The sequence below is a fragment of the Balaenoptera musculus genome, chromosome 6, assembly GCF_009873245.2.
Source record: "Balaenoptera musculus isolate JJ_BM4_2016_0621 chromosome 6, mBalMus1.pri.v3, whole genome shotgun sequence".
NCBI lineage: Eukaryota > Metazoa > Chordata > Mammalia > Artiodactyla > Balaenopteridae > Balaenoptera > Balaenoptera musculus.
Genome location: NC_045790.1, coordinates 82,449,584 through 82,471,980, shown reverse-complemented (window position 1 = coordinate 82,471,980; position 22,397 = coordinate 82,449,584). Strand labels below are relative to the sequence as shown.

Below are 22,397 nucleotides of genomic sequence, written 5' to 3'. Positions count from 1 at the left end.
CCACTGGGTCAGGGGACTGTGCTGAGATGGAAGTGGGGCAGACTAGGAAGAAGCGCAGGCTGGCACGGTCGCAGGTGGCAGAGCTGAGCCTGCGTTGGTGGTGGAGTAGGGCTGTCAACAGATTGGAGGCTCAGGCTCTGCCTGGGTTGGGGAGGAGTAGAGTTCAGAGAACTGGCAGAGTCAAGGCAGGACCGAGTCCCAGAGGGGTTAGGCTGGTTATCCAGGGACCTCAGGGACTTCAGGTCAGGGACCCCCTCATATCGGAGCTGGAGATTTCTCTTCCTTAGTTCTTTGCCCAATATCCTATCTTTGCCAAGATAAAAGGTCACATTCAAAGATACCTTCAATCTAGGAGGACAACACGAGTAAGCAGTGCTCACAAATGACAAGGCAAGGAGAAATCAAGTGACATAAAATGGATTGATTAGTGAAGCCATGCACAAAATATCCGCTGGGTCCTCAGGTGGGAGGAGCTTGGTCATCAGAGCTTGCCCTCTCTTTTCCTCTTGGGAATCCTACTACCACACAAACAAGCCTGAGTTAGCCTGCTTGAGATCATGGCTGAGTCTCAGCTGACACTGAACCAGTCCCCAGACATATAAGTGAAGCCATCCTGTATCATCCAGCTGTATCTGAGTTGGCCTAGATGGCCCAGCCAACACAAAGAATCATGAGGGGAAAAAAATGTTTATTTTAAGCCACTAATTTTGGGATGATTTGCTATAAAACAAAAGCTAGCTTATACATTTAGCTACCACACTCTTGAGAGGAGCAGTGGAAAGTGAGTTTATATAACAGGAGGGGTTAACATGACAAAATCCTTAAATGATAAAGGGGTTTTAGGGCAGGATGGATTTTTGTGATGAAAGTCATGAAAAAATAGTAATAAATAATAGCTAACATTTATTAAGCACTTCAGGTTAGGTACGGAGCTAAGAGTTTTAATTAACATGGATTATCTCATTATGAGGAAAGATACTGTTATTTCCATTGTACAGTTGAGAAGCTGAGGATCAAGGACATTAAATTACTCTACAAGGTCTCATGGTTAGAAAGGGGGAAGACTTAGGATGTAAATCCTGAGTCTGTCAAACTGCAGAACCAACATTTTTTTTATATTTTGAAACTTAAAAAAAAATTATTTATTGGTTGTGCTGGGTCTTCGTTGCTTCAGGCAGGCTCCTTAGTTGCAGCTCGCAGGCTCCTTAGTTGTGGCATGCGAACTGTTAGTTGCGGCATGCATGTGGGATCTAGTTCCCTGACAGGGATTGAACCCGGGCCCTCTGCATTGGGAGCACGGAGTCTCATCCACTGCGCCACCAGGGAAGTCCCAGAACCAACATTCTTAAACACTAATAACTCTAGGGTTTCCGGCCTAGGAGAATCTACAAATGGCTATTCCATAAATTCAAATGGAAGAGCCATGAAGTGGAACTAAAACTGAGTTGACCAGGGAACTGAGGGGTGACTGAGTTCCCCTCAAATCACATCTCTGATTTCTGGATAAACATGGAGTGAACCCATGCAATTGTTTCTGTTGCTTGCTAAAATCCCAATAAATTACAGCAAAAAGAGCAAATTAAACCCAAAGCAGGAATCAATGAAACAGAAAATTTTAAATAAATCAGTAAAACCGAAAGCTGGTTATTTCAGATTAACTTGATAAACTTCTGGCCAGACTGATTAGAAAAAAAGAAAAAACCAATTAACAGTATCAGGAAAGAGAGGTGACACCTCTATTAATTATACTGATATTTAAAAGGAATATTATGAACAACTTTGTGTCAATAAATTTTAAAAACGTAGATGAAATGAATAAAAAATATGAATATACAAATTACGAGAAGTCACTGAAGAAGAAATAAATAACTTGAAGAGCTTTTATTAAAGAAATTGGAATTGTAGTTAAAAACCTTCTCTCACAGAAAACTTCAGGTGCAGATGACTTCCCTGGTGAATTCTATCAAACAAGGAAGAAAAAAGAATTCTAAATAAACTCTTAAAATATTGAAAAGGAGGGAATACTTTCCAACTCATTTTATGAATGCAACATTACCATGATACCAAAACCAGACAAAAATATTACAAGAAAGAAAACTACAGACCAATATCTCTTATTTGCAAAAATTCTAAAGAAAATTTTAGGAAGTTTAATCCAACAACATATTAAAGGATAATATATCATGACCAAGTATGATTTATACCAGGAATGTGGAGTTGGTTTCACATTAAATAAATCAACGTAATTCACCATATTTACAAACTGAAAAAGAAAAACACTATGTTCATTTCAGTAGATGCTGAGAAAGCATTTGACCAAATATAATACCCATTCCTGGTAAAAAAAAAAAACAACTCAGAAAACCAGGAATAAAAGGGAACTTCCTCAATCTGATAAAGGCCATCTACAAAAAAACCTACAGCCAGCATCATATTTAGTGATGAAAGACTGAATACTTTCCAACCTAAGATCAAGAACAAGACAAGGATGTCTACACATACCACTTCTATTCAATATTGTACTGGAGGTACTAGCTAATGCAGTAAGGCAAGAAAAATAAAAAGCACATGGACTGGAAAGGGAGACATATAATTTTCCTTATTTACAGATGACATGTCTATGTAGAAAATCCTCAAGAGTCAACAGAAAAAGCCACTGGAACTAATAAGTTTAACAAAGGTATGGAATATAAGGTCAAAAAACAAAAATTTTATCTCTATATATTAACAATGAACAATTGGAAACTTAAAAATAGCATTCATGTAAAAATATGAAATAGGGATAAAATTTATCAAGATATGTGTAGTAGCTGTACAAGGAAAATTAACATTGCCAAGGGAAGTTGAAGAAGGTCTAAGTACATGGAGAGATCTACAGTGTTGTGAATTGAAGGGCATGGTATTATTAAGATGTCAACTCTCCTCAAATTGATTTATAGATTTAAGGAAATGGAGTAGGTGGACTCTCTGAGGCAAGGAGCACTTCAATGGGAAAATCCTGAGGCTGGCTCTGCATCTCTACCTCCAGTATGAGCCTCAGTCCATGAGCAAGCTGCTCTTTAAGGCTTGGCCATTGCAGATTTTGGGCAACCAATACTCCTCAGGGCGGGGAGGGAGATTCCTTGGTCACTGGACCCCTTGACCGCTCAGACAGCCATTTAGTTTCTGTGCATCTTCCAGCTCACAGGCTCTCAGAACATCTTCCAGTTGTGGCTCAGGAGCTGCAGTCGTCTTGAACTTCTTCCCTGGACTTTTTGGCCTTTGAAGGAATCCCTAAATTAATCTCCAACATCCTTTTCCTAAAGTGGAAAGGAGATGCTCGCCTCCAGACCCTCTCCTCCGTGGTCTCTGCCTCTGGGGTACTGCTCCTCTGTGACTGGAGGCTGTTGGGACATGACTCCACTCTCACCCCTTGGGTCATGTCCTGCCATTGTTTGACTTGGAGTGACTCTGGACTGCCTCTCTTGTCCCCCATACATTCTCACTCTGCCACAGTTTGTCCATGATGATGGGTGTGAGGAGCTAAAAAGTTTGTCTGGTCTCCTCAGACTGAAGGTCCTGTGTGAATGATAACCAACATTTCAGGGCTGTCTGGCCTTCCTTGTTTACAGCTGAGGAACTGAGAGAGGACTATCCAAGATGGGGACTGAACTTTTGTGATCAGCTTATCTCCTGACCTGCCTAAGGGTTTCTTTCAAAGAGCTAAGCAACCTTGGTTTAGCCATCCCTGAAACATGGGTGGCTGAGAGAGGAAGGTGGACTGAGGAAGGGGCCATGATTGAGTCTCTACCAGCTAAACGGTTTTATGGATTCAAGGAGCTTGAGAGGTAAGCTCTACCTTTGCTGTACCCCAAACCATATAATCTGGGCTTCTAGTGCTTGTCTGATGCCTAGATCAAGGAAGGAAAGCTTCCAAAAGGTATTCAGGCAGTGTTCCTGATTCATTGAAGGTGCCGAATTTCCAGTTTCCAAGTGGCCATAAGACTCCCCAGGAGGGGGCAGTGTATAGGTGGCAACAAGCCATGAACCACACACTCCTACAGGGCTCCTGCTGGAGACATCTACCCAAGTTCTTGTCCAAATGAATCTTTAGGGTGTTTTCCAGTTGCCTCTGGTCTAGGTTCTCTGTTGAGCTCCCTGAGTGACATACCAGGTCACTTTCTGTCTCCTCAGAGTCAGACCCTAGACTCCTCACAGGATAGCTTTCTAAATACCTGGGTTATTTGGGGGCTCTTCCTCAGGCTATGCACCAGACTCTTTGTGGGTCACTTTGCCTGTCCCTTCACATGGAAATTTCCTGATTGCCTCAACATCATGTGGCCTAGATTCTTCCTTGCTACTTTGGCCCCTACCACAGAGGTCTGTGAAGGTTCATGTTTGCCCTTTGGCCAAGAATTCCCTGCTAGTTTGCCCTGAGGCTGTATCTGTGCCAGGTGGGCCCAGTGTTGGATGAAGCTCTTTCAAAGGTGGTGCTCCAGCTGCCGCCAGATCTCATTGATAATAGGAAATTCTCTAGCAAGGATGGAGCCTGGTACTTAGGACAGAGAGGCCATGTTGCACTGAGGAACATTGGGAGCTAGAGGATGAAAGGTTTCCTGAGCTCTTTGGACCCGAAAGAGTTCCAGCTGCTTCTGGAATAAGTGCCAGTCTTGGGGTTGAATTTCTTTTGGGATGAGAGACTGTACTTCATCCTTGGGTTCAGAGAAGGACACTCCACAGGCCCTATCTGGGGTGACAGAATGGGAGAGAGGTTGAAGGTGGGCCTGAGTTAGGGGCTGGGATTGGGGCAGGGTTCAAGATCAGAGGGGGCTGGGGCTGGGGCTGCAATGGGGATATTTTAGCCTGAATATGGACTGGGCCCATTAGGGAATCCACTGAATAAGGCAAAGGGAGACGCTAGTGGGGGTCAGCCACCCAAGACCAGGACAGTAGCCCCAGGGACTCACTATGCAGAGAGGGGACACCCTGAAAGAGCTGGCTCCACTTCTGCTGCAAAGAGTCCCCTCAAGTTTTGGGGTTTGGGAACTGCCGAGGACTGCAGCTGCTCTGGTTTGTCTATGATGCTCCACAAGGCTTGGGAGCCTGTGGTGTCCTGTGTGTCTGCAAGAGACTAAAGTAGTCCCATCCCTGGTGTGATTCCATCCTTCGCGGCTGCTCTCCGGAACAGTAGTCGTTTATCTCCGTCCGCCTTCTCTCCCACCTAAGTGCATGCCACCAACCCATGGAAGATTCAATGGACATGGACATGAGCCCCCTGAGGCCCCAGAACTATCTTTTCGGTTGTGAACTAAAGGCTGACAAAGATTATCACTTTGAAGTGGATAATGATGAAAATGAGTACCAGTTATCTTTAAGAACGCTCAGTTTAGGGGCTGGCGCAAAGGATGAATTGCACATTGTTGGAGCAGAGGCGATGAATTATGAAGGCAGTCCAATTTAAGTAACACTGGCAACTTCAAAAATGTCTGTACAGCCAATGGTTTCCCTTGGGGGCTTTGAAATAACACCACCTGTGGTCTGACGGTTGAAGTGTGGTTCAGGGCCTGTGCATTATTAGTGGACAGCACTTAGTAGCTGTGGAGGAAGATGCAGAGTCAGAAGATGAAGAGGAGGAGGATGTGACTCTCCTAAGTATATCTGGAAAGTGTTCTGCCCCTGGAAGTGGTAGCAAGTTTCCACAGAAAAAAGTAAAACTTGCTGCTGATGAAGATGACGATGATGATGCAGATGACTATGATGATGACTTTGATGATGAGGAAGCTGAAGAAAAAGCTCCAGTAAAGAAATTTGTACAAGATACTCCAGCCAAAAATGCACAAAAATCAAACCAGAATGGAAAAGACTCAAAACCATCAGCACCAAGATCAAAAGCTCAAGAATCCTTCAAAAAACAGGAAAAGACTGCTAAAACACGGAAAGGACCTAGCTCTGTAGAAGACATTAAAGGAAAAATGCAAGCAAGTATAGAAAAAGGTGGTTCCCTTCCCAAAGTGGAAGCCAAGTTCATCAATTATGTGAAGAATTGTTTCCGGATGGCTATTCAAGATCTCTGGCAGTGGAGGAAGTCTCTTTAAGAAAATAGTTTAAGGACTTCCCTGGTGGTACAGTGATTAAGAATCTGCCTGCCAATGCAGGGGACACGGGTTCGAGCCCTGGTCTGGGAAGATCCCACATGCTGTGGAGCAACTGAGCCCGTGCGCCACAACTATTGAGCCTGTGCTCTAGAGCCCGCAAGCCATAACTACTGAGCCTGCATGCCACAACTACTGAAGCCCGTGTGCCTAGAGCCCATGCTCCGCAACAAGAGAAGCCATCACAATGAGAAACGCACACACCGCAATGAAGAGTAGCCCATGCTCACAGCAACTAGAGAAAGCCCGCGCACAGCAACAAAGACCCAACGCAGCCATAAATAGATAGATAGATAGATAGAAAGAAAGAAAGAAAATAGTTGATATCTGGCTGTCCTTTTTATAATGAAGAGTGAGAACTTTCCCTACCATGTCTGATAAATATTGTCCAGGTTCCATTGCCAAGAATGTGTTGTCCAAAATGCATGTTTAGTTTTAAAAGATGGAACTCCACCCTTTGCTTGGTTTTAAGTATGTCTAGAATGTTATGATAGGACATAGTAGTAGTGGTGGTCAGACAAATGGAAATGGTGGGGAGACAAAAATATACATGTGAAATAAACTCAGTATTTTAATAAAGTAAAAAAAAAAAAGTAGTTCCAGAAGATTTCATTGGTAGTCTGCCTCAGTTGCTTGGGAAGTGTCCCTCCTCCTTTTCCCTCTGCTCCATAATTTGGAAATGCACTCTTTTTGTGACTTGTATCTCCTGGAGCTCCTGGAGATCAGGGCTGAGGAAGAGAAGCTACCTCCTCAGTGCACCTGCTTGCCAAGTCCCCCAGAGACAGGCCTCTGAGGGAGGGGAGGGCTCAGGCGGAGGAGCTGTGGAAGGCAAAGGGACACAGAGGAAGCAGCAGCTTCCTCAACCTCCCCAGACATCAGAAGATCAGCTTCTACAGTCACTCTATCATGATCCTCCCAGCAGGGATCTTGCTGCAAAGTGTTATCATCAAGAAGCTTGCCCAGATGGCTGCAAAAGACAGGATGTACAAGCTGCAGCTGGGAGCAGAATGAGGCTAGGAGGGCCCAGCAAGCCTGGCAGGAGTCACGTTCCCTACGTCACTGACTTCAAGATGCTTCTTTTTTTCTTCAAGGAGGGTGCTTCTTTCAAATTCCCTTCCCTATAAGATTACCCTCTCATGTCAACCTCGGCTGTACGGGGGCCCTGCAGTCACAGAGGCCGTACTAGGAAGAGGGGGAAGGAAAGAAGAAGAGCTTCATCAATACCTGCTTTTCCAAAGAGCAAACAGGTCCCATGTCACGTGTACTCCTTTCTGGCAAACTCTCCAAGCTGGGAAAGCAGGAGACTTGGTTACATGCGGTGAAGGTAGGAGCAAAGGATCTTATAGGAGGCTGAGCAAAACTGTCCTCTGGGGGAGGCTCTTGGGAGACTAGACTCCAAAAGCCCCAAGCATTAGTACACAAGGTCAAACAGTGACAACAATAGACAGGCTCAAGTATGGAATAGCATTTTACACTTTATCCCATCTGATCCTCATAACCACGCTGTGAGGGATGAAGGTTAGGTGTATCTCAAGGAGGAATCTGAGCCTTAGGAAAATTAAACAATTTGTCCCAAATCAGGACCCAAAAGGTCTGCCTCCAGATATCCTTTCCACTGTGTCTCACACTGCCACCTAGTGGGCAAGACCCACAGGCCCATTCCACCATTCTTCCATTCCCATGGATGGACCTAGCAGGGAACTGGAGAAGTGTTCTTGGTTCTGACTCCTTCCTATGACTCTCCCTGCTGAGAGCTTTGTTTTCTAAGAGGGATGAGCTCTAGCAGCTGACATCCTTAGAGACTGTGGATGTGGACCTGGGTCTTACGGAAAGGAGAGATTAAGGTTAACCCTTGAGAGCTCTGGACTGAATAGGCAGAACCTTACCTACCAAATGCTCCCTCTTTGTTCCTCTTCTTCCCTGCATTGATGCTGCAAAACAAAAAAGGAATGAGGGGCTTGGCCTCAATTTTTATTCTCCTCTCTTTAGGCAGATCATAATTCACAAATAAATCTTTCTACTTTGCATTAACAGAGTTCTAATTTACTTCTCTTTTATTCATTTATAAAGTGGATAAAAATATTTTTTATTTTCTTGAAAACCTTACGGAAAGGTCTTCTGTGTGGGATCCACAGTTGATTTTCTTCAGTTAGTAGATTGACCTCTCCTGAGGAAGGGGACAAAATCTCAGATAGGATTTGCTCCAGAAGGTGAGGTTCTGCTCCATGAGGACAGCACTGGGGCTCCAGCATCTGATTAGAAACTTCAGAGGCTCAGCATTGCTATTCAGATCAGCCCTAACACAGAGGAAAGGCTTGGCCAAGACACCTGGATGGGGGGTGGGGCTGGGGAATGACTGATGAACCAGTGTTGAGGACTCCTTCTTTAGTTTTTCTGAACTCTCTTAATGATCCAATCCATGGCCCCTGAATTGCGTGATTGGGTTTTTTTCCCAGACCCCACTACAACACCAAACAGATGGTCTGTGGATATTGGATAAAGGCCCTAGACGCTATACTTTAGCCCCTCCCTGCCCACAAAGATGATATTCTCTTCTTTCCTCAGAGTTCCCATCTCAGTTGTCTCTCTGGGCCAACATAACTTAATTTAGAAAACTGGGAAGAGGGACAGGGAAAAAAACTCAGTTACTGCTGGGGGCTCATCTTCAGTTTCTCTAGGGTGGTGGTTGGGGGGCTGGGGGGACAAAGAGTGTAGGTGAACTATAGCCTCTAAGCCTAGCAGGTCCCTCGACGCTTTCTAAATCCCTCTACCCTTCTCTGGGCCTTTTTTATTCTCTACTCCATCTTTTCATCATATCACATATATATCTTATGCTATTTCCTGTTTCTTCCGCCTAAAACCTAGATATTAACTGGGTCCTTCTTTACCCCTGGGAGATCTCAACTTGAATCTCACCAGTTCCACAGCTTTTGAAACTCTGAAGTTCTCCTGTAATTTTTTGTTCATTTCCAGGGATTTACGCTGAAGTCTTTAACTCCAGCTTCTCCGCATAATCTGTTTTTGCCTTGCATCAACACAGACATACAACTCATCCCTGTCCCCTTCAACATTTCCAGAAAAATCCATTTTCATATAAAAGAATTAGTAAGCAATGCAGCCTTTTTAAAAGATAGTGTGGGAGTGACCCAAGGGAGAGAGGCCCATGGCATACACCATGGTAAACAACTTAAAAGTCTTCTCTGATCAATTCCTTTTCTCCCAAAGTCCCTTTTGTGTTGCTGTGCACCTAAAGGCTTTCAACTCTCCTTCATTCACCCCTGCAGTGTCCCACCCTGCTGGTCCTGGTTCCTCTCTCCTCTCTCCCAGGCGCCTCCCCTTTCCCCAGCATTATAATGCTTCTCCTTTATTACACAGAGCAATTCCCCTCTCCTAAAGCCCTGCCCCAACCTGCACATTCAAACCCATCCTGGTTTGAAGAGTAGGAGAGGCCTTCTCTTTAAGCTATTCCAACTTTTAAAGAGAGCAGTTGGAGTTATATATGAAAATATACTTTATTAATTTTGAATCATGCCTATGGTGACTTCTTCTATGAAGGATTTCTTAATTTTTCTATCTACTTTTTATATTTCTACCAAACTCTCTATTGAAATCTCAGTATTTTTTTTTCATTTGAGATCAGGCATTTCATGTAACTATTCAAATTTTCTATTTTTTTACAGCTTTACTGAGGTACAGTTGCTTAAAATGTACAATTTGATGAGTTTTGACGTATACATATACCAGTGAAACCACCACAACAATCAAGAAGTTGAGAAAATCAACCAATTTTCTATAAAACAAGTAAGTTCCAGTCAAGAAGTCCAACTGATAAGCCATAGTGTATATTCCCATACTGGTAGATTCATATGAGATTGAGCAGGTGTGACCCTGCAGAGGCCAGAGGTGCAGAGATGGGAAGCACAGAGTTATACAGTGGACATTGGGACTGACGGTTAGTGGGGCCACTGCTGCTTCCACCCCTTGGTTCCCAGGCCATCCATCCTTCCTGCTGGGGCACACACACCTATAGGGGGTCTCTGATTTAACAAATGCACTGCATCCTGAAGAATGGCACTCTATTCTTACAGAGTGCCTAGTACATTGGTTGTGCCTTTAGAAGGGCATTTCAGCATTCTGTGAGGCTGGCCGCCTCCAGGTGCATTATGTGATATCAAGCTGTGCATCCCACGACCATGGGCTATTCGCATACCTTGTTTACTGGTCATATGCTGTGCTTGGTGGGATTCCATGCCTATGGATTGGGCAAGTCTCATGACCATAGGGGGTCAAAAGTAATAGGATGAAGATAATGGGAATCGTCTTGAGAAAATAGAGGGTGTCAGTGTACAATAATAGGCAAGATGAGTGGTAAAGCAAAGGGAAAGAAAAAGGATTCTGTAGAACCAGAAAGTTAATTTTGTTCTGTCATCTTGGAAAGAAGCTAACTACTTCCAAAGTCTGCAAATTTTGGAAAATTCCTAAGAATCCTCAATCTGAGGTCTAATGGAATGGATGGCTTGTAGTCCAGAGAACGTGATGTATGTCTTTTCAGCTGGCAAACACGTATCCAAGGATTAACACTTTGGAGTTTCATGCTATGTCAATTGTTAATAGTGGCTGATGAGACCCTTTCTATTGAGGCTCAAGGGCAGTTTTCCTCTGATGCTTTTCCCAGATATCAAACCCCCATATTTCAGATCATGAAGAGGCTACGTAGGTGTGTGTTTTGGAAATTGCTAAAAACAAAGCCAAAAAAAAAAAAAAAGTTTCAGCTACTACCTTTCCTTCTTGTATGCCCGTTTCTTCCACAAATCTCCCCAAGGCGGGGAGTGGGGGCGAGCCATTTCTTAATCATATCTGTCTTCCTTCTTCTTCTCCAGAGATCCGCAAAGGGCGGGTGCAGGTAAATATTTAGAAAAAGGCATTGAATCGCATGGCATCGTGCCCGCCTTACTAGCAGTGGGCTCGCTCTCAGCCAGCCGCTGCTCGTTCTTTCCGCGTGTCCAGCCTGGTGGACCTGTGCCGTGGCATGCACCGCCTCAGTCCTGAGAGCCTGGCCACATTCCAGGGCAGGACTCACTGCTTGAGGAAGCCAGAGGAACGCCTGCAGCAGATGAGCACGTCCCCAGCCAGGGTGCGAACGGTAGTGAAATCACTGCCGCTTCCTGTGAGGGGTCAAGTGCCATGACCCTAACAGGAAGATGCTCGTGGCTACGTTAGTAGAAACAGATTTTCCAGAATGCAGAGCCCTTGCATCTTACTCTATCCAGGGTCATCACCGTTGGAGGGTCGCTTTTTTTCTCTTCCTTTGACTTCCAACATCGTGAGACCGCATTTGTAAGGAAAGGTTTTCTTGTAGCCTCACTTGCTCAACAGTGGAATGGGACGCCATGGGGAGTTTGAGTTCCCTGCCTGGGGTGCTGGATACCATCTTGGCAGAGATGTGTGGAGGTGGGGAAGAGGACTCCCAGCCCCCAAGATGCTATGAGTCTCTGGTGCCCATTGTCCCTAGGATACTGCCAGAGGTATGCAGTCTGATGCAGATTTTGCAATGCAGCTTTGAGGTTAGTGATGCAAGTTCATTGAGTAGAAAGTGTGGCTGGTGAGATGGACCCCAGGCTGCTGCTTGGGCTCCAAGGGCCTGACTCACGCCTCACAGCCCCTGCCAGCGTTTCAGAAGGAAGCAATGTTGTCTCTCGTTCCTCTTCCTCCGCTCATCCCGTCAAGGTGGGCGGCTGGTCTTCAGCCCTCCTCTCCTTGATTCCACACAACCCCCCTGGGAAACCTCAGCCACACCCCTGGCTTCAACCCCTGCCTCTGTGATGATAAATGCTAATGCTGTGTCTCCAGCCTTGACCTCATCCCTTAGCGAACAGACCCACGTAACCAGCAATTTATTGGACATCTTCATATCGTCTGTCCTACATCTCAAACTCGATGTGTCCCAAACTAAGATGTTTTCTCCTGCCTTCAAACCTGAAAACCCTCACCGAGCCAGCCACCGCATACAGGAAGCTTCCTCCACTTCCCTCTCAATACCACTTCTCCCTTGTGTCCACAGCCTACGTGTTCCGCCCTACAGTGCCTCTTTTTATCAGCCTTTTTTATTCCAGTTCTGTTGCCACTGATTTCATTATCTCTTTCCTGGGCTTTATTGCGTGGCCTCGTGGCTGGTCCCTTTGTCCCAGCTCTCTCTTTTCTAAGCACCACACTCTATGTTTGGTGGGTCTGTAAATGGACAAAACAACTTTAGAAAACTAGCACTGTCTATTCAAGTAGATATATGCATACCCTATGACCCAACAATTCCACTCCTAGATATGTACACAACAGATGGATAAAAGCACCCATAAAAGCACCAAAAGTCATGTGCAAGAAAGTTTATAGCCCCAAACTGGAAACTAAATGATGCCCATTAATAATTGTGATACCTTCATACAACGGGATATTAGCATAAAGATAACTAACAAACTACTTTTATGTATAGCAACATGGATGAGTCTTGAAAACATTGCTTTGAGTGAAAGAAGCCAAATGCAAGAAAATAGGGGAAAATAATTTATGGTGTTAAAATCAGGATAGTGCTTTCTCTTGTGATTGGGTAGTTCCTGAAAGGGGTCCAAAAGGGATTTCTGGAGTTTTTAGTAATGATTTCTTTCTTTAGCTGGGTGTTATTTACATAGGTGTGGTCAGTTTGTGAAAATGTTTGCACTTTTCTATATGTATGCTATCCTTCAATAAAAAGTTTAGTAACACCCTCCCACCCACCTACACACCAAAACAAAATTCCTTCCATGTTCCTCATAACCAGCAGAAACATTTCCAAACCTTGGCAGTACATTCAGTGTTCTCTGTGGTATGACCCAGGGCATCTCCTTCCTGTCTATGGCATGTGTGCCATCTACACTAGGTCATGCCCCGTTCTCCTTGCACATCTCTGTGCCCTTGCTTTTGTAGTTCCTTCAGCCTGGAATTCCTCTCTCTCCTATGCTGCAAATGCCATCTCTGCGAGGCCTCCCTTGATTTCTCAGGCCAAACAGATCTCTCCTGGGCTTGCATTCCCATGGTGTGCTGCTTTTCCCTCTCTCAGGGCCCTTAGCTCTCTCTGCTTACATGTGTTTCCTTGACTGGTGGTAAACCTCCGAGGTAGTAGGAACAGTGTCTCCTTCACCTTTGTAAAATTTCCTGGAGTCAGTGCTGTGCTTGCTACAGTGCTTGAGCTAACGAATATTGAATGCGTGCTCTGAGTTAAGCCTCACTGCCAGAAAGCCAAGACATCCAGCTTGCCTCCAAAAAGCTTTTGCCAAGAGCCAAGTCCCTTTGCAAGTAAGCACATCCTGCCATCCTTTATTGGCTGCTGACAGCCGAGCAGATGTAAATGTGTTGTGCAGCATTGTGGGCATGTCCTATTAGACTCGGTGAGACTGAGCAGCCCCACTAACATGAATGAGCCATGCAAATATGTGGTTAATGACGATGTCGCTCCGTGTCCATTCTTAATCCCAGATAATTAGTAGATACATAATTGGTGGAAGAATGGGAGGTGCTGATGGATGTCCCGTCACTTGGGTGAAGCTAATGATCCTCTATGGACTAAGACCCACCTTCTGTAAGTGTTGATGGCTCCTATTTGAAATGCTCCCTTTGAAAGGGCCTAGATCCAAGAAGAGGTGTCAGGAACTCCAGAGTGGGGCACTAGCATCAGTACTAATTACCTGGGTTTCTTCCATGGAACGTTGGTGGATGGGCCCCACTGCCGCCAGCCTAGTGCAGGCAGCTCAGAGTTCTGTACTGCCCCTGACCTGGTGGGTAATCTTGAGTAGGTCCTTTCTCCTTTCTTGGTTTTGCTGTTTGTCTAATGGCAAAGGGTGGAAGGAATGGGGTGGACATGCTGACTCAAGAACCCATTGTAGACGAGAGTCTCCCTACTCTGCTCCTTCTTGGCTATGTCAGAGGCATGGTTAGTTGGCCTGGATGTCAGGGTGCTGTGAAGGGGACGTTCTGGGGGTGAAAGCAGACATCTAAGATGTGTGCTGACAGTATCTTACTGTGTGCATGGTGACCCTGGAGTTGCATATCCTGACAACCCTGGGTTCAACAACTTTTACGTGTAACATTTAACAAACAATTCACGCTCAAAAGAATGGAACTTAAAGGAAGCTCTGCCACGGAACTGGGTGTAGAGGAATGAGCACTCGACTAGAAGTCAGGAGGCTAGTTTTGAGGCTGTTACCATAGGTGGTTAGATCACAATCTCTCTGAGCTTCAGTTAGTAAGAAATTTATATAGATGTGGATCTAAGACTTCTGAATCCAAGTCCAGTGATCTTTAAAAAAAGTTTTTGGTGAAATATATCATCCATATAAAAGAAGGAATTGATGCAATACACATCATCATCATCATCATCAAATGAGCATCCTTGAAGCCACCACCCAGCTTAAGAGATCAGAATATTGTCATAGACCCCTTAGGTTCCTCTCCCCTTTTGCTTCCTAATTCCTCCCCGTCCAGGATAATCACTAACATAATTTTGTGCTAATCATCCCCATGTATTTCTTTAGTTACACCGTGGTGGTATAGAGGACTGACATTCAGCCAGTTGCTCAGGTACAGTATTTCCCATTGTTTACAGCTGGTGTCTGTTTTGGTTGGCTGGGCGTCCACTCTGATCGGTTGGTGCCTGGCTGAATAGTCAGCAAATATTTCTAATATCACTCCTATATGTATAGATCCCTAAACAAGAAAGGTATTGTTTAGTTTCATCCATTTAACACTTTCTATGACTGAAATAATAAGGCATATATTCCTCTGTGACTTTTTTTATGTTCAATATTTTGTTTTTGAGATTCACCCATGTTGATGTTTGTAGCTGTAGTACATTCATTTTCACTTCCAAGTAGTATTGCATTGTATGAAAGACCACTATTTATGCACTCTGATGTTGATAGACATTTGTGGGTTTTTTTTCAGTTATTTACAATTATGAACACACTGTTGTGAAAATTCTTGCACATATCTTCTGGTGTACAATGGCAAGATGTGCTGCATCTATGTTTATGTTCTCTTTTTCCATAATTAATTGTATTTATTTGAGCCTTCTCTCTCAATCTCTTTCCCTTTTGATTAATCTCATCAGAAGTTTGTCTATTTTATTAAGCTTTTCAAAAATACAGATTTTACTTTATTGATATCTCTATATTGTATTTTTACACTTTATTAATTCTTTCTCTTATCTTTATTATCTTCTTCTTTCTTTGGATTTATTATTGTTATGAGTTCTAATTTCTTATGTTAGATTGCTTAGCTAATTAATTTTGAAAATGGTCTTTTTAAGGTAAATATTAAGGCTATAATTTTCCCTCTAAATAGCACGTTAGCTCTATCCCTCAGCTTTGATATGCCATATTTTATTTATGGTTTGATCTTAAATATCTTACTATTTCTATTAAGACTTCTTCTTTGAGTTGTTTAGAATTGTTTTAAATTTTCCAAACATGTAGCGTTCTTTAGTTTTCTTTTTTTTATCTTTAGTTATTTTTGTTGTTGTTGTTGTTGTTAAGTGCATGATCAGAGTTTACGGTCTGACATCAATCTTTTGAGGCTTGTTTTATGGGTTAGCGCCTGGTCAATACTTATAGATGTTCCATGTGTGCTAACAAAGAATGTTTTCTCCTATTCCTGGGTTCCCTATTCCTTGAATGACCTTAGGCTTGTTAACTGAGCTGTTCAAATATTCCCTATGCTTATTGATATTTTTGTTTGTTTGATCTATTATTATTGAGAGAGATGTGTTTACTGTGATGGTGTATTTTATTTTATTATTTATTTATTTATTATTGAAGTATAGTTGAATTACAATGTTGTGTTAATTACTGCTGTACAGCAAAGTGACTCAGTTATACACACACACACACACACACACACACACACACACACACACACACATATATATATATATACATACGTTTTAATATTCTTTTCCATTATGGTTTATCACAGGACATTGAGTATAGTTCCCTGTGCTATACAGTAGGACAGTGTTGTTTATCCATTCTATAAAAACAAGTTTGCATCTGCTAATTCCAAACTCCCTATCCAACCCAACCCTCTCCCACCCCCTCCCTGCTTGGCAATCACCAGTCTATTCTCTATGTCCCTGATTCTATTTGTTTCATAGATAGTTTCATTTGTGTCATATTTTAGATTCCACATATACATGATATCATATGGTATTTGTCTTTCTCTTCCTGACTTACTTCGCTTAGTATGATAACCTCTAGTTGCATCCGTGTTGCTTCAAATAGCATCATTTCTTTGTTTTTTATGGCTGAGTAACATTCCATTGTGTGTGTGTGTGTGTGTGTGTGTGTCCATTCTTCTGTCGATGGACATTTAGGTTGTTTCCATGTCTTGGCTATTGTGAATAGTGCTGCTATGAACATTGGAGTGCATGTATCTTTTTGAGTTATAGTTTTGTCTGGATATATACCCAGGAATGGGATTGCTGGATCATATGGTAATTCTATTTTTAGTTTTCTGAGGAACTGCCATACTGTTTTCCACAGTGGCTGCACCAACTGACATTCCCACCAACAGTGTAGGAGGGTTCTGATGGTGTATTTTAATTCTGCCAACTTTTGTTCTGTATATATTTTTTTTATATTGGAGTGTAGTTGCTTTGCACTGCTGTGTCAGTTTCTGCTGTACAGCAAAGTGAATCAGCCATATGTATACATATATCCCCTCTTTTTTGGATTTCCTTCCCATTTAGGTCACCACAGAGCACCGAGTAGAGTTCCCTGTTCTATACAGTAGGTTCTCATTAGTTATCTATTTTATACATACTAGTGTATATATGTCAATCACAATCTCCCAATTCATCCCACCCCTGCCCTTTCCCCCTTGGTATCCATACGTTTGTTCTCTATGTCTGTGTCTCTATTTCTGCTTTGCAAATAAGATAATCTATACCATTTTTCTAGATTCCACATATATGCATTAATATATGATATTTGTTTTTCTCTTTCTGACTTACTTCACTCTGTACGACAGTCTCTAGGTCCATCCACGTCTCTGCAAATGACAAAATTTCGTTCCTTTTTATGGCTGAGTAACATTCCATTGTATATATGTACCACATCTTCTTTATCCATTCATCTGTCGATGGACATTTAGGTTGCTTCCATGTCCTGGCTATTGTAAATAGAGCTGCAATGAACATTGGGGTGCATGTATCTTTTTAAATTATGGTTTTCTCTGGGTAAATGCCCAGTAGTGGAATTGCTGGGTCATATGATAGTTCTATTTTTAGTTTTTTAAGGAACCTCCATACGATTCTCCATAGTGGCTGTATCAATTTACATTCCCACCAACAGTGTAAGAGGGTTCCCTTTTCTACACACCCTCTCCAGCATTTATGGTTTGTAGATTTTTTTGATGATGGCCATTCTGACTGGTGTGAGGTGATACCTCATTGTAGTTTTGATTTGCATTTCTCTAATAATTAGTGATGTTGAGCATCTTTTCATGTGCCTCTTGGCCATCTGTATGTCTTCTTTGGAGAAATGTCTATTTATGTCTTCTGCCCATTTTTGGATTGGGTTGTTGTTTTTTTTGACATTGAGCTGCATGAGCTGTTTGTGTAATTTGGAGATTAATCCCTTGTCAGTTGCTTCATTTGCAAATATTTTGTCCCATTCTGAGGGTTGTCTTTTTGTCTTGTTTATGGTTTCCTTTGCTGTGCAAAAACTTTTAAGTTTCATTAGGTCCCATTTGTTTATTTTTGTTTTTATTTTCATTACTCTAGGAGGTGGGTCAAAAAAGATCTTGCTGTGATTTATGTCAAAGAGTGTTCTGCCTATGTTTTCCTCTAAGAGTTTTATAGTGTCTGGCCTTACATTTAGGTCTTTAATCCATTTTGAGTTTATTTTTGTGTATGGTGTTAGGGAGTGTTCTAATTTCATTCTTTTACATGTAGCTGTCCAGTTTTCCCATCACCATTTATTGAAGAGGCTGTCTTTTCTCCATTGTATATCCTTGCCTCCTTTGTCATAGATTAGTTGACCATAGGTGCGTGGGTTTATCTCTGGGCTTTCTATGCTGTTCCATTGATCTATATTTCTGTTTTTGTGCTAGTACCATACTGTCTTGATTACTGTAGCTTTGTAGTATACTCTGAAGTCAGGGAGCCTGATTCCTCCAGCTCCGTTTTTCTTTCTCAAGATTGCTTTGGCTATTCGGCATCTTTTGTGTTTCCATACACATTGTAAAATTTTTTAATTCTAATTCTGTGAAAAACGCCATTGGTAATTTGATAGGGATTGCATTGTATCTGTAGATTGGTTTGGGTATTATAGTCATTTTCACAATATTGATTCCTCCAATCCAAGAACATGTAAATCTCTCCAACTCTGTGTGTCGTCTTTGATTTCTTTCATCAGTATCTTATAGTTTTCTGGATACAGAAAACTTTCTTTTGCCTCCGTAGGTGGGTTTATTCCTAGGTATTTTGCTCTTTTTGTTGCAGTGGTAAATGGGGTTGTTTCCTTAATTTCTCTTTCTGATCTTTCATTGCTAGTATATAGGAATGCAAAAGATTTCTGTGTATTAATTTTGTATACTGCAACCTTACTGAATTCATTGATTAGCTCTAGTAGTTTTCTGGTGACATCTTTAGGATTTACTATGTATAGTATCATGTCATCTGCAAACAGTGACAGTTTTACTTCTTCTTTTGCAATTTGGATTCCTTGCTCTATATATTTTAAAGCTAAGTTGTTAGGTGCAGACAAGTTTAGAATGTTATTATGTTCTTGGTGAACTGAAAGTGTTGTAAAGTGACCCACATTATCTCTAGTGAGGTTTGGTTTGTTCGTTTGTTTGTTTGTGTTGGGCCATAAAAGATTTTGTCTGATATTATCACAGCTACACAGGGTTTATTTTATTAACCTGATTTTTTTTTTTTTTTGGTCTCTCACCGTGGCTTATGGGATCTTAGTTCCCCTACCAGGGATTGAACCCGGGGCCACGGCAGTGAAAGCGTGGAGTCCTAACCACTGGACCACCAGGGAACTCCCTAACCTGATTTATTTTTATGTCAAAACTTAATACTTTTAAATAATTGTAGATTCACTTTTAAGAAATACAGAATTCCCTGGTTGGGGAACTAAGATCCCACAAGGTGTGCGGCACAGCCAAAAAAAAAAAAAAAAAAGACAAAGAAAAAAGAAATAAGAGAGATCCTATGTACCCTTTACTCAATTTCCCCCAATAGTAACATCTTATAAAACAATAGTATAATAACACAACTAGGATAGCAACGTTCATATACTCAAGATACAGAACATGTCTATCACCACAAGGATCTCTCATGTTTCCTTTTATATTCACACCCACTTCACTCCCAACTGCACCCTCTCCTTAATGCTTGTCAATCTCTGAGCTGTTGTTCTCCATTACTATAATTTTTTCATTTCAAGAATGTTATATAAATGGAATCGTACAGCATGTTACCTATTGGAATTGGCTTTTTTCACTCAGCGTAATTCTCTGGAGGTTATTCCAAGTTGTTGTGTGTATTGGTAATTTATTCCTTTGTATTGCTAAGTATTATTCCACAATACAGGTGTACCAAAGTTTAACTATTTACCCATTGGAAGACATCTGGTTTTTTTTCAGAAGTTTCGGTATTACGAATAAGCTGCTATAAACATTCACATACAGGTTTTAGTGTGAACGTAGTCTTTATTCCTCTGGGATAAATGCCCAGGAGTGCAATTGCTGAGTCACATGGTTGTTACATGTTTAGCTTTATAAGAAACTGCCAAACTGTTTTCTAGAGTGGCAGTACTATTTTACATTCCTGTCAGCATTTTATGAATGATCCAGTTTCTTTGACTCCTTGCCAGGATTTGGTGTTTTTTTTTTATTATAGTCGTTGTGATAGGTATGCAGTGATATTTCATTGTGGTTTTAATTTGCATTTCCCTAATGGCTAATGATGTTGAACATCTTTTCATGTGTTTATTTTCCATCTGTGTATTATCCTCTTTGGTGCAATATCTCTTTTGTCCATTTTCTAGTTGGATTGTTTGTTTTCTTACTGTTGAGTTTGAGAGTTGTCTATATATTCTACATATGAATCTTTTGTCAAATATGTGATTTGAAAATATTTTCTTCTGGTTTGTGGCTTGTCTTTTCTTCCTTTTAACAGGATCTTTCTTAGACAAATGTTTTTAACTTTAACAAAGTCCTATTTAGCAATTTTTTTTCTTTTATGCATTGTGCTTTGATGTCAAGTCTAAGAACTTTTTGCTTGCCTAGTCCTACATCCCAAAGATTTTCTCCCATGTTTTTTTTTCTAAAAGTTCTGTAGTTTTACATTTTATGTTTAAGTCCATTATCCATTTAAAGTTAATTTTTGCATAAAGTATGAGATTTAGGTTGAGGGTTTTTTTTGTTTTTTTGTGTGGTTTTTTTTTTGTTTTTTGACTGTGGGTGTCCAGTTGCTCCAGCACCATTTGTTGAAAAGGGTATCTTTCCTCTGTTGGATTGCTTTTGCACCTTTGTCAAAAATCAGTTGGTTACTTATGTGTGGGTCTATTTTGGGGTTCTCTATTCTTTCTTATGGATCTGTGTGTCTGCCCCTCTACCAATACCATACAGTCTTGATTACTGTAGTATATAAGAAGTCTCGTAATGGGGTAAATGACTCCCCTCACTGCAATGGACTAAATGTTTGTGTCCCTTGAAAATTCAGATGTTGAAATCCTAATTCCCAATGTGAAAGTATTAGGAGATAGAGCCTTTGGGAGGTAATTAGGTCATGAGGGTAGAGCCCTCATGAATGAAATTAGTGTCCTTATAAAAGGACCCCAGGGAACGCTCTTGTCCTCTTTCCGCCATGTGAGAATATGAAAAGTCAGAAGTCTGCATCTGGAAGAGGGCTCTCACCAGAACTTGGCCATGCTGGCACCCTGATCTCAGATTTCTAGTTTCTAGAATTGTGAGAAATAAATTTTTATTGTTTATAAGCCCCCAAGTCTATGATATTTTGTTATAGCAGGTCAAACTGACTAAAATATACTTTATTCTTTATTCAAAATTGTTTTAACTACTCTAGTTCCATTGCCTTTACATAAGTTTTAGAGTAATCTTGTCTGCATCAACAAAAACTCTTGCTGGGATTTTGATAGGAATTACATTAAACCTGTATAGCACTTTGGGGAGAATTGACATCTTCATACGTTGAGCTTACCAACCATGAATATGGTCTGCTTCTCTGTTTATTTAGACTTTCTTGGATTTCTTTCATCAGTATTTTATACTTTTCAGCATGCAAGTTCTGTACATGTTTTGTTAGATTTACCACCTAAGTTTTTTTTTGAGTGACTGTAAATGGTATTGTATTTTTAATTTTGATGTACATAATTTCATTGTTAGTACATAGAAGTATAATTTTTTGGTATGTTTGTCTTGTAGCCTGTAGACCTTGCTGGACTCACTTAATAGTTCTAGGAGTTTATTTTTCTTTCTTTTTTTCTGTAGAGTCTTTGGGATTTTCAATGTAGATAATCATGTCATCTGAAAATAGGGACAGTTTTATTTCTTCTTTTCCATTCTGTATGCCTCTTATTTTCTTGTCTTTTTTTTTTTTGTACTGGCTAGAACTTCCAGTACTATGTTGAATAAGAGTGATGAGAGTGTACATCCTTGCCTTGAGCTTATCTTTGGGAAAAATATTCAGTCTTAAGTATAATGTTAGCTGTAGATTTTTGGTAGATATTCCTTGTCTAGTTGAGGAAGATCCCCTCTGTTTCTATATTTTTAAGAGTTTTTGTCATGAATAGGTGTTAATTTTTCAAATTCTTTTTATGCATTGATGGATATGATTATGTGATTTTTTTCTTCTTTAGCCTGTCAATATGGTGGATTACAACGATTAATTTTTGACTATTGAACTAGCCTCACATCTCTGAAATAAACTCTGGTTTGTCATGTTGTATAATTATTTTCAAATATTGCTGAATTCTATTCACTAATATTTTATTAAAGACTTTTCTGTCTATATTTATGAGGAATGCTGGTTTATGGTTGTTGTTGTTTCGTGTGACCTTTATCTGATTTTGTCATCAGAGTAATACTAGCTTCATAAAATGAATTAAACATATTCCTTCCTGTTCTATTTTTTGTAAGAGATTGTGTCATTGGTTTTAATTCTTTAAAATATTGGTAGTATTTTCCAGGGAAATCATCTGGGCCTGGACA

The 22,397-nt window shown here is 41.2% G+C and overlaps 1 pseudogene; it reads left to right on the top strand.

Annotated features, from left to right (window-relative positions):
* Nucleotides 1–4,880: 4,880 nt before the first annotated feature.
* On the top strand, nt 4,881–6,121 carry LOC118897526 (annotated as a pseudogene).
* Nucleotides 6,122–22,397: the final 16,276 nt, after the last annotated feature.